Source organism: Grampus griseus (assembly GCF_964374135.1).
Source record: "Grampus griseus genome assembly, chromosome: 14".
Taxonomy (NCBI): Eukaryota; Metazoa; Chordata; class Mammalia; order Artiodactyla; family Delphinidae; genus Grampus; species Grampus griseus.
Genome location: NC_139008.1, coordinates 8795825 through 8809465, shown reverse-complemented (window position 1 = coordinate 8809465; position 13641 = coordinate 8795825). Strand labels below are relative to the sequence as shown.

At 48.3% G+C, this 13641-nt stretch overlaps 1 protein-coding gene across 1 annotated transcript in view; it reads right to left on the bottom strand.

Moving 5' to 3' along the window:
* The window catches only part of HIP1 (huntingtin interacting protein 1), a 153535-nt gene that overhangs the window by 96243 nt on the left and 43651 nt on the right, over positions 1-13641 (bottom strand). The window lies entirely within an intron of this gene.

Here is a 13641-nt window from a genome sequence, read left to right as displayed (position 1 = left end):
CTAAGATCCCTCATGCCAAGTGCACCGTGGCCAAAAAATTAAACAAAAAAAGAGCCCTTTGGGACCTTAAGTACAACTTTAAAACTGACCTTTTCCCTTCAGTATTTATAAGGAACTGCGGGCCTCTCACTGTTGTGGCCTCTCCCGTTGCGGAGCACAGGCTCCGGATGCGCAGGCTCAGCGGCCATGGCTCACGGGCCCAGCCACTCCACGGCATGTGGGATCTTCCCGGACCGGGGCACGAACCCGTGTCCCCTGCATCAGCAGGCGGACTCCCAACCACTGCGCCACCAGGAAAGTCCTATAGGGGACTCTTTTTAATGAAGTCATAGAAAAGGACTTTTCGAATGCTTCTAGTCCCTAGAGTGTGGCCTAAATTGTCATCATCATCATCATCAACGGCACAGCAGCCCTCAACATTATTTAACAAGCCCATTATGTAGGACATGATGCTTGGTGTGGCAGTGCCCACCTCTGAATTTGAGAAATCAGAAGCTGAGAAGCAAGGCGGAGGGTGGAGGAAAACAGGTTATTGCCAGAGGTGGCTCACCACCCCTGCTGCATGCTGCCATCATCTGGGAAGGTGGGGCCCCACCCCAGGGATGCTGATATAACTGGCCTGGGGACAGAGCCTGGGCACTGGCATTTTCAAGCTCCCCCAGGACGTGCACCCGAGACTGGGAACAAGTGAACCACTGACCAACCACATAGCTGGGGCACAGGAAGCCCCGCCCCAGTCCTGGCTGAAGCCGAGGGGGGCAGAAGACTAGGTCTTCTAGGTGTGGCGCTTCCCTTAGCACTTCTACACTGGGAATTTCGGAGCTTCCACCTGGAATTTTCCATCCCTTGGCCAAAGGTTCAGCATAAGCGGGGACCTCTGAACCCTTTGCCCCTGGTAGGTTTCTTTTCTCTCTTTACATTGCCATTCCATTCCCCCCCAACCCCTGCCATATTAAACACCAGTGTCCCTTTCTACATATTTGACATCACAGGGGAAAGAGACCTCAAGCACGGCTGAGCTGTACAAAAATGCCTGGCATACCCCCAGAACCAATCCATTCTGCAAGACAGACTCCACCGAGGAAGAAACGTAGCCCACTCTCAGGATGCCGCTTTTAGCTGGCGGGTTCTGGGCAGCAAAGATCTGCTGGATTTCTAAATCCTCTCCAGGCGGCCTGTGGGTGGCTGGTGGGGGTAAGGGGCCTGTTAGAAGCACAGAGACAGATGCGAGCCATTCAGCCAAGTCCCTGAGTCAGCAGACGGCCTGGAAACCTCGATGCGGGGGCCCAGGCTGCCAGAGAGCACTCCGCTCCTGCCCTCCAGGCTCCTCCGTGGAGGCAGGAATTTGGGGCTCCCTCAAATGGCCCAGCCCAGAAGCTGCCAGCCTCTCACTTGGAGGGGTTTTTCCACTGCTCCTCCACGGGGAGGACAAGTCCAGGAATCTGTCTTGCCCAGTTATCTGATGAACAAGGACCTATCCCGGGAGCATGGACCAGGGCAGGAAGGCAGCAACTCGGAGACGTCTGTAGTGACCAAGCACTGGCATTTTTGTGTAGGAGAGGGCGGCTGCCAGGCTAATTCCGTGTTATTACAGCCTTACAGGAAGCCAGCCTGGCCCAGATGTCAGCCAGCAGCAGTTTATGGGCCTTGCGGGAAGAGGGAGGGAGGGAGAGGAGAGAAAGGAAAACACAGACCTCTCCCCATCCCAATCCACCCCGCCCAAAAAATTGATCTGGAGTTATTTTTAGGTGCTTATTCATCCCACACATTCCTTTTTAAGAGCCAGGACATGGGCTCTGTATAAAAGCCATTTAGCAGAAGGCAGTTGCTCACACAGGCAGATGGGGCAGGGGACACCTGTGAGCACAGGGCCTGCGGGAGAAGGAGGGAAAGTGAGAGGGTCTTCGAGGACCCCCTCACAGTAAAAACATCCCAGGATTCTGAAGGCAGAGTCAGAAGTCTGGATGAATAAAGGTTTTTAAATCCAAATTCCCAGGTTCAAGTCCAACCTCCAGCTTTCTCTTGCCATATGGCCTTGGGCAGCTTACTGGGAAAGTCAGATAAGACCCTGGGCTGCAACCCTGGCCACATGTGGCCTTGGGCAAGTCACTCAACCTCTCTGTGCCTCAATTTCCCCATTGATGAAAGGAGGCTAGTTAATGTAGGTAAAACACAGAGAATTGCCTGGTATATCCAATGTTATGTAAGAGTTAGCTGTCGTTTCTATTATAGCACCACACATATGTTAATTATCGCTGTCAGTAATACTAATCATTAAAATAGTACATTGGAGTAGGATGGAGTATGAAGCCACAGAAGGCCTGAGGTGGAAAAGAGATAAAGTTGCAGCAAGTTGTAGTCACGACCCAACGCCTGCCAACGATGGGAAGAGGCTTTGCTCTGTTTAGGTGTGAATGCTGGACTTAGTTTCTCTTCTTGCATGTAGGGTAATACCCACTCTTGGGGGGCAAATGGTTGCACACAGCATGGCCACAGGGGGGTGCTTGGTAATGCTAGTTGACTCTGAAATCACCTAGCCTGCTGTAATGGCTAATTTTGTGTCAACTTGACTGGGTCACAGGGTGCCCAAATATTTGGCTAAACGTTATTTCTGGGTGTGTCTGTGAAGGTGTTTCAGGAAGAGATTGAATCAGGAAACTGAGTACAGAAGATGGCCCTTCCCAAAGTGCATGGGCGTCATCCAAGGTTGAAGGCTTGAACAGAACAAAAAGGCAGAAGAAGGGAGATTTCAGTTCTTTTTCTGCCTGATCACATGAGCTGGGATATCAATTAGGCCTGGAACTTACACCACTGGCTCCCCTGGTTCTCAGGCCTTTGGACTTAGACTGAATTACACCACTGGCTTTCCTGGGGTGTCTAGCTTGCAGATGGTAGCGTGAGCCAATTTCCTATAATCAATCAATTAATCAATCAGTGTGTGTGTGTGTGTGTGTGTGTGTGTGTGTGTGTGTGTTGTTTCTCTGGCTGCCCACTCAATCAGACCCACATCTGGCCTCTCTCTCCCAGCCATCACCCTTATTTGCACGGGCCACCCTCCACCCGCCCCCTCCCTGACACCCACCTGCCTCACTTGTTGCTCCTTCTGCCCTCGACACCCCTTACATGTTAACCCAGCTTCTACTAACCTCTCCCTTCTAGTTCCATTCAGTAAACCTTTATTGAGTGTCTACTATATGCAAGGCACTGGGCTAAGTGCCATGACTACTGAGACAAATAAAGCCAGGGTCTCAGCCCGCAGATCATTTCAAGCCCATGTGAGGGTTACCTGCACAAGAAGACAGTGCAGGTGGCCAGGGAGCACCAAGCAGAGGCTGGAGGCAGGTGGGGGAAGGGGCAGAAGGCCAGGGACATCTTCCTACAGGAAGTGACAGACAAAGGTGTTCCAAGCAGCAGTGCTCACAAGCAGGGAGGGGAGACTCAGCAGGGGGCCTGCAGGGGAGGCACTGGGAGAGGAACCGAATTCCCACAGCTCTCACCGCCTGCGGCCCTCACTTTGGCCCCTGGTCAACATGGTCCGAATCCCACTCTTTCCACACCTGTTCGCCTCCGTTGGGGCTGCTCCTTCCTCCCTGAAATTCTCCCAGGCTGAGCACCTCAGCAGAGACTCAAGGGCCAGGGTCCACTTCTGTCATGGTCTCTTGGTCTTAGGTGGCAAGATGCTGGGGACAGTGGTTTCCTCTCCTCCAGATTCCCCATCTGCCACCTCAGGGATCATTCAGAAACAGGCAGATCACGCTCTTAAAAACCCCAAGAGCTCCCTACCCATGGCTTTCAAGGGGGAATCCCAAGGGCCTTCCTCTGACTCACTGCCCCTCCAGCCTCATCCCACATCACTCCTTCCACAGGGCCTCTGCATGAGCCGGCCCCTCTCCCTACAAGGCCACCTGTGTTCCTGTCTCTGTTTCACCTCTTCTGTGACGTCTTCCCAGGCAGGGTTAGTCTCCCCACAGCACTCTGTGTACATCTCTAGCTCTGGTGGGATTACATATGCTGGCTGATCCTTTGGGGTCAGGAACCTGGTCTCATCCCAAGTCCAGCCCAGCCCAGGGCAAGTAGCTCTTCCAAACTTCAGGTGAGACCTTGAAGAATATGTGCAGGAAAGATTCTGCCATTACTAAATATACTGACATCACTGGGGGTGACAGCTCCTTTAATAAATGATGATTGTATGAAGGCAAAGCTAGGTTCACGTTCCAGAGAAACGACTGGTAAATAACAAATATATGTCAATTGCATTCACTAGAATACATGCTTTGAGTAATAAAGGTTTGGGCAAGAAACAAACTGTGACCTCATTAGGCTGAGGAATTCCTTCTCCTCCTCCGGGCTGGGGTCACCTCTGCTCTGAGAATCTCACAGGAAATGAAACACTTGATAAGGTTGTTGCCCACAACTGTCAGGATGCCCCCTCCACACACACTAGCAGTGCAATCTAGGGCACTTACTCTCTGTGAGCCAGTTTCTCTGTCTATAAAATGGGTATAAAAACCATTGCTCTTGTGGGCTTCCTTGGTGGCGCAGTGGTTGAGAGTCCGCCTGCCGATGCAGGGGACACGGGTTCGTGCCCTGGTCTGGGAAGATCCCACATGCCGCGGAGCGGCTGTGCCTGTGAGCCATGGCCGCTGAGCCTGCGTGTCCAGAGCCTGTGCTCCGCAACGGAAGAGGCCACAACAGTAAAAGGCCCGCGTACCGAAAAAAAAACCACACCATTGCTCTTAAAAGAGGTTGTTATAAGGATCAAGTGAAAAAGAACATATGTGAAAGAACTTTGGAAACTACGTATTAGTGCCCATAAAATTTTCCGAGCTCCAGAAGAATCCCTTTATTGCTAAGTTTATTAATAAATCATAAAACCTGTCCTCGTGGGTATAACAGGTTTTGTTACCTAGAGTCTCTTGCCAATTCTTACCCTATCAACCTTGCTGCTCCTCCTTTTGCCTGGCTTCTGGGATCTGGTTCAACTAGGGTCCAGGTAAGAGCAAGGATTCTGGCTCTGTTGTGTGTGCATAACTGCGTGACCCAGACTGAGGCCGTTACTTTCCCTGAGCCTGTTTTCCGGAGGTGATCAAGGGCTGTGGAGAGGCTTCAATGAGATGATTGATATGCAGTGCGTGGGATGTGTGCTCAGTGGCCATGAGCTCTTGGGCCACCTCCAAGGGCTCCTGAGGGGCAGAGCTCAGTGACCAAACCAGATAAGCCAACCTCTGTCTCCCATGGGGCCAAACAGGGCCAAAGTGTCACCAGCAACATTCCTAGGCAGACCTAGTGTTGCAGAGAGCCTGGTGACAGTCGCCCTGATTCCCACCCCTAAACTCCTGCAAGAAGAGGCTTGGAGGCTCTCACATTTTTCCTGTGGGTGGCAGTCAGGGGAGTATCTGGAATCTTTTCTCTCCCTTTGCTTCACATAGAACCCCCCAAAAGTTCCCCTCCCTCATGGCATTTCAAGCTGCTTGATTTGCCAAGTACCTGGCCTATTCTTTGTTTTACATTTTCAAATCCATTTTTCTCCTTAAAGCTGGAGACACCTCCTTAAAATATAAGCTCTCCACTGGCATTTCTTGCTGTGTTTTTAAAGTCTAGAGTTGGTACCAGAAGCATTGGGAAGGCAGTTAGGACCCTTGGGGCTTGTTCTTGGATCTCGTTCTTGAGCAGAGTGATGAGGCCAGGGCCTTTTTGTCTCTCTTGCTCATGGCTGAAGCCCAGCCTCCAGAACACTGCCTGGCACAGAGCAGGCACTCAGTAGACAGTGGTTGGATGTAGGAATGAATGCACGCAAGAAATCAGTTCACCGATGTGCCAGGCTCTATTCTGAGTGCGGGGTACACACGGGACTCTGCAATCCCTCCCGCCAGTGAGTGCCTTTGACTTCAGCAAAGGGATTTCATACCCAGACCTCATGTCTCAACATCCTGTACAGCAGGAGTGCAGTTGCCTTTCACAGATGAGCTAAACAAGACACACAGAAACTAAGGGCTCATGTAAGAAGCAGAACCCAGGTCTCTTGTTGGATGCATGCACCAATAGTATGGCTGCAGGCTCTTTCCATTGCTTCTTGCTGTCCCGTTATACAGTCAGGGAAAATCTTGCTCTTCCAGTGGTCTGGAGTTCATCTGTCCATCCACCCACCCACCCAGGCTGGCCTTTACTTGGTACCAACATGTGCCAATTTCTGTGCTTGGCTCCAGGGGTGGGGGAAAATGTGGGCAGGTGAATGTAAAAATGGGGTAAGAACAGGACTCAGGGACTGATCTTTCTACTAACAGTGAAGGAAATGACATCTCCTCTGTGGCCACCAAGGAAAAGAGTTAAACACAGAATTACCATAGGACCCAGCAGTTCCACTCCTGGGTATATACCCAAGAGCATTAAAAACAGGGACTCAGGTAAGTGTACGCCAGTGTTCAGAGCAGCATTATTCACCATAGCCGAAAGGTGGAACAACCCAAGTTGCCCGCCAACAGATGAACGGATGTATAAAATGGAGTATATCCATACAATGGAATATTCTTCAGCTATAAAAAGAAATGAAGTTCTGATATATGATACAACGTGGATGAATCCTGCAAACTTATTCTAAGTGAAACAAGCCAGACACGGAAGGACAATTATTGTATGATTTCACTTATGTGAAATCTAGAATTTGGAAATTCACAGACACAGAAAGTAGGGCAGATGTTACAGGGCACAGGATTGGAGGGGAAAAGGGAGCTATTGTGTAATGGGTAGAGAGTTTCTACTTGGACTGATGAAAAATTCTGGAAATAGTGATGATTGTTGTACAACATTATAAATGTGATTAATGCCACCTGTATACTGTATACTTAAAACTGGTTACTTAAAACTGTTACTTAATACTTAAAACTGGTTAAAATGAAAAATTTTATGATTTTATATATATATGTAAAACCACACTTTTTTTTTTAAAGGACAAACACACTCAAAATGATTGCAGTAGTACAGGAGCAAACATTTGGGTCAGTGAAATAGAACAGCAAGTCTAAAAACAAGGTGGACTATTCAGGTGGTACCAATATAATGGAAAAAGTCCCCCCCCCCGCCCCCGGGGCGGGGTGTGTGGAGCCAAATGTAAAAAGCAAAACCACAAACTTTGAATAAAAATACAGAAAAATCTGTTTATACCTTTAGCAACGAGAAGACCTTCTTATGCAAGACATGAAATGATGACACCAAAAAAGAAAACATTTTTCCTGTGGTAGTACATACAGTCTTTGATCTGGACAATCTGGTAGGATCTAATACAATTTCAAATACATATAAATATATATATCATCTAACCCCTGGGCATCTGTCCTAGAAAAATGCTCCCATGAGCCGTGTTCAAGGGCACTCCCTGAAACATTGTTCCTAGGGAAAAAGCAAAAACAACTTAAATGTTTCCACAAGAGCAGAAAGTTCAAACAAACTAGGGCACGTTAATTCTAAGGAATACTATGCAGTAACCAAAAAGAATTAGGTTGATCTAAAAATGCTAACAGAAAAACAATCTCAAAAAAAAAAAAAAAAAAAAAAAAAGAAAGAGAAAGATGCCCTGGATCACTCCAAATGGATTGCCAGCTTATCAGCTTTTTCCTCATCTTCTAAGAATCCTGCAGGTAGAATACACATCTGCCCAGCTCCACGACGACACTGTGTGATGCTATTTGAAGAGCTGTCAGACTTGTGATAAGACCTTGGAACATCCTACCCTAGCAGCTGAACTCTGAGGGAGGGAAAGTAAGGAAGGGGGCATCCTGGATTGGGTACTGGTATTCACGCATGTCGTGGGGGCCGAGGGAGGGAGGAAAGCAGAGAAAAAACTATTAAAACAGCTGGAAAGCAAACTAAGGCAAGCCGGTGTGAAGGCCAAAAGGGCCATACCAAGTGCAGTAACATTCTAACCACTGGCCCATCATTTATGGGTGGAGACACATCCTGTGATATCAGCATGTCCTCAGATGACGCTTTAGGTCATTTTGTCTCCTCCCACTTCTGGCCACTTCCAGGGCTGGGGGAGGGGACTCACATTTCTTGAGCACCCAATATCACATTTCATCCTCACGGCTACCGTAATTAGAAAGGTAAGCAATGTGCCCGAGGTCACACAATGAACAAGGATCAAGGCCAGGATCAGCATCAGAATCTGGGTCTGTTTACATCTAAGACTCATGCTCTTCCCATTAGCTGATGCTCCTGAGGAACACTGAGTAGCCCCTAGATGTAAGCATCTGTGTTAAATGTTCCAGAGTTAAAATAAGTCAAGTCCTGATCTCCAGACAACCTAAGTGAACTGATGGACAGTATGAGCTACAGTACGTGGTAAAATGACTACAATGCCATATTTGACTGGTAAGAGAAGTATGACCAGAATGTTACAAAGGTCATGAGAGGGGGGTAAGACACAACAGGTAGAGAAAGACCATGAGGCAAAGAAAGTTTGGGGTGCGTCCAGAAAATAGCGAAACTGACATGTGGCTTGCTGGTCTCCTTCCAACCCTTTCTGCTGTACCCTAAGGAATCCCTCATGCATTCTGCCCAAACCTCCCCCCCCCAATAAAAAGCCAACAAAAACCCAGCAGTACCACCAAACCGACCCAAAGAACTCCCCCTATCCTCAAAGTCTTCTCAGCACCTCTCTTCATCTCCTTGTTTATTATTATAGATAATGCAGAAAGTGTCAAGAAGAGAAAAGACGGAGGACAGAGCATTGGGAAAAGTCTCCATCTAGGATGGGAGGAGCGGCCACTGCAGGAGCCCAAGAAAGTGCAGACAACACGGTAGGAGAAGGTGAGGACCAGGGGCTGCCCTAGAAGGAGGAGTTGGCCAAATCCTTCGGGGAGATCCCTGAGGATGGGAACCAGGGGCAGAGGGGAGGGCAAGGCACTAAATTAAAGATGCTGGGAATTCCGTGGTGGTCCGGTGGTTAGGACTCCATGCTTTCACTGCTGAGGACTGGAGTTCAATCCCTGGTCAGGGAACTAAGATCCTGCAAGCCGTGTGGCATGGCCAAAAAAAGAAAGAGAGACGCTGGCTAGGTCTCTGATGCCATCTGGGGAGCAGCCGCAGCAGAGGAATTCAGGCCTAAGTCAGACTGTGAGATGTTGAACATCTGGGGAGAGGGGAAAGGGGGAGGCAGGGAAGTGGCCTTCTCTTTGGAAAAGGCTAGTGGTGAAGGGCAGAGAATCCCAGGAAGTTCCTAAGGGGATGGAAAATTCCTGAGAAGGCAGTAGGGTGTGTAAGGAAGGGGAAGATCTGTAACTGCTCGTGGGCATAACGGAAGGAATGGGCAAGAAGTGCAACAGAAGAGAGATGGACGACTGAGCAAGGAGGAGGCGGGCTCAAGGGAACCAGGGAGTCGGTGAACCATGGTCAGGGAGAGGTGGGGAGGGCGGGGTGTATCTGCCGACGTCATGGTGGAAAAAATCAGAAATGGGGAAGCAGTTTGCATTGGAGGGTCTCCATCTTTCCCATAAGGCTAAGTTAGCTCCTGGAAGGAAGGAAGAACCAAGAGAACCAAGAGGCAGGGTGGGAAAGTGGGTTTTAAAGGTTGGGGGACACATGGGCATGTTTACAGGCTGAAAGGACGGATGGGAGGGAAGATTACTGAAGAACGAGAGAGAATGGGGACAATGGCAGAGCAACGTCTCCGGGACACCTGCTGGGCAGACCAGCGTCCCAGCAGCATCCCGCAGCCTCACCACACTGGCGACCCACGTCGAGGCTGCTTCCCCAGTGAAAATCCCCACCTCTTATCACATGAACTGCTGCAAAGCCATGGTGGTCCACCGAAAATGCACACGCCTGTTACTTTTGGATGTAACTACAGGAATTTACACTTATCCTAATGACATTTCATAAATTGTCTTTATGACCATCTGTTCCAGTACAATGACCAAGAAAACATTAAACTCGGTCTATGGTTTGCCAAGTCCCTTTTCAGTTCAGCTGTAGCACTGGGTACGTGCCAGGCCATGTGAAAAACCAGACACTATCCTTGCTCTCAAGAGGCACATAGTGTAGTGTGGGGACAAACACAAAGACAGACCATTTTAATACAGTTTCAATATCGTGACAGATGCTATGAAGGAAGGAAGTGGGACGGTTCCCATTGCCCTAGAATTGGCTGCTGGGACCCAAAGCTGAGGTTCAAGTGGTGATATGAGCTCTATATGCTAGAGTCAGCTCCCAACCAGCCTCCTAAGAGGCATCCAGACAGCAGGCTGCTCAGCAAACCACGTAGGAACGTTCAGGATGCTAGGACTGCCTGGAGGAGGGGGTGTCATGTCCCAGCCTGGGGCTCAGGGCCGAGGATGGCTGAGCCGCCGGGTGAAGTAGGGCAGTAAGCGTGTTCTTGGAAGGAGGGGGGTAGGTGTGTGGCACGTTGCTGCCACTAAGACATAAAGTCCAAGGCAGGTGAATCTGGGGAGCTGGGCAGTTAGGGGTAATGGAGGAGAGGGCTTTGCAATGGCAAGCTATCAAGGTCTGGGACTCGAATGGCATGGGAGGCTTTCTTCCAAATTATAGGCGCTCCCTCACCAACAAGGGGATTCCTTCCACACCGCTCTGACCCCCAAGCTACAGCAGATGAGACTGACCTATGGCAGGGGATGAGAGTAGGCCCGGGTTTTAGATGCTCCGCTGGCAACTGTGCGGAGGACAGCATCAAGGATGGCCAGGTTGATGGCGGTCCAGTGGTTAGGACTCCACGCTTTCACTGCCGAGGGCCTGGGTTCAATCCCTGGTCGGGGAACTAGGATCCCACAAGCCACGAGGCGCAGCCCAAAAAACAAGGATGGCCAGGTTGAAAGAGACCAATGAGGAAGCTACTGCAATGGTCCAGGCGTGAAATGATGAGGCCTGCCCCAGAGCAGTGAAGGGAGAAAAGAGAGGAGAGGGCAGAGACAAGATATATCTAGAAGGTAAAACCCAGTGGGCCGGGGTAATACACAGGCTGGGAGCAGCAGGGAGGGCAGCCTGACTTGGGCAATTAAAAGAGCCACAGTCCTACTAGAGCAAGATGGGATGGGATCCCAGCACAGAGGCGGCGTTAGCTTCAGACAGGAGGGGAGACACCTTCTGTTTTAACGGGTGGGAGGTGGAATGGATGGGTTTCAGTTCAAATACATTTTGAGGTCTGGTGGTGGAAGCAGAGAACACTTGCACCTGATGACTTTGGTTTTCTGTGTAAAGTACAAGCCGAGCAAATGAGAGAGTCACGGAGCCGTGTTAGAGCCCCAGTGGAATGTGGAGGCTGTTTTGTCTTTCGACTTTGCTTATGGTATGTTTTCCTATACTGAAGCTTCTAATTTTTACGTAGCCAAATCAATCAACTTCTCCTTTATAGCTTCTAGGATTCATGGCATGCCTTGAAAAAGCCTTCCCCCTATATGGCAGTTTAAAACAAGCAAAATGAAATAAACAAACAAAACAAAAGCAAGGCAGTGCCCTATGTGCTGATATAAACGACATCCAAGATGTATATTGTTAAGTGAAATAGCAAGTCCACGTTGACAATAAGTTTGCAGACGCACAGACTGTCTCAGGGAGACAGTCCAGAGACTGTAAGGGAGCTGCCTCTGGGGAGTCAACTGGTTGGAGTGGATGTTACGGAGGTCATGGGGCGGGGGGTGCACAACAGATCGGAGGGTATGAGCAAGATGAACTGACAGCAAGGATGCTGCTGGCCAAGGGGAAGGGGAGAGGGTGTGTTTCAGACACAGAGCAGTTCCTGAACCCAGGAACAGAGATCACCTGGTCTGAGAGGAGAGTGCACAGGATACACCACATTTGCACTAAGGTTTGTAATAGCTAATATTGTTCTAGTACAAAAAGGCTAAGTAGCATTGACAAGGGCGCACAGCTAACAGGCCCATTACATTCTGGCTTCAGGGCCTAATTAACCTTCACCACAAGGCCATGCCACATCTCACAACATCATACTATGTGAAAAAGCAAGACACAACACTGTTTATAGTATGAGTACAATTTTGTAAAAAAATTATTAATATATATGTATGTGTATATATATGTGTGTATGTGTATATATATGTGTGTACATATTTATAGGCAGTATATTTATTTATAGGCAGATACTGGAAAGAAATAAACTAAATTGTTAACAGTAGTTACCTGCGTGGGATTAAAAACAAGTTTTTCTAGATTTTCTACAGTTCGCATTAATATCATTAACAGAAAAGAAATGTTATTGGAAATAATCACTGGAGTGGACAAGCATTAAAGACATTTTACAAAAATAGACTTTCTGGAAAAAGATACCTTGGCAACATACCCTGAGAATTTGAATAGACAAAAAAAGAAGTACTCTGCTTGATTCATGGGGTAATAGTGGAAAGAAAGAACGTGAGATTTAGGAGACCTGGATTCAGACTACTTAGAATAAGTGTTAACTCCCTAAGCCCCCATTTCCTTATGTAAAATAAGTGTGAAGATAATAAAACTTGCTTTACGTGGTTGTTGTAGAGACCAAGTGAGACACTGCAAGTGAAAAAATTGTGTCAATCAATTAAACCATTAATAATCAATTAATATTATTAGTCATGCTACCTTATACTCTTTTATTAATGCATATACCCAATTGAGATGGGCATATACCCAATTCAAAATTAAACTGTGGGGGCTTTCCCAGGTGGTCCAGTGGTTAAGACTTCGCCTTGCAATGCAGGCGGTGCAGGTTCGATCCCCGGTCAGGGAGCTAAGATCCCACATGCCTCGCAGCCAAAAAGCCAAAATATAAAACAGAAGCAATATTATAACAAATTCAGTAAAGACTTTTAAAATGGTCCACATCCAAAACAAATCTTTTTTTTTTTTTTTGGCTGCGTTGGGTCTTCGTTGCTGTGCACGGGCTTTCTCTAGTTGCGGCGAGCAGGGGCTACTCTTCATTGTGGTGTGCGGCCTTCTCATTGCGGTGGCTTCTCTTGTGGAGCACGGACTCTAGGCGTGCGGGCTTCAGTAGTTGTGGCACACGGGCTTAGTTGCTCTGCAGCATGTGGGATCTTCCCAGACCAGGGCTCAAACCCATATCCCCTGCACTGGCAGGCGGATTCTTAACCACTGTGCCACCGGAGAAGTCCCCCCCCAAAAAAATCTTAAAAAAAAAAAAATTAGGGCTTCCCCGGTGGCACAGTGGTTAAGAATCCGCCTGCCAATGCAGGGGAGCCCTGGTCCGGAAAGATCCCACATGCCGCAGAGCAACTAAGCCCATGCACCACAACTACTGAGCCCATGTGCCCCAACTACTGAAGCCCGCACGCCTAGAGCCCGTTCTCCGCAACAAGAGAAGCCACCACAATGAGAAGCCCGCACACCACAATAAACAGTAGCCCTGCTCGCCACAACTAGAGAAAGCCCGCACGAAGCAACACAAACACAACCCAACACAGACAAAAATTTAAAAAATTAAAAAAAAAATTAAACTGTGATTGTAAAAATACAAGGCCTATTCTTGACTAATCAGTCACTTTGATTTCATAAAACGGAATTAAAATCAGGCTATGGCTTGTATTATTGAGCCATAATTATAGAATACCTGGTTTCCTCTTATTCTTTTTTTTAAACATTTTTTAAAATTGAAGTATAGTTAATTTATAATGTTGTGTTAGC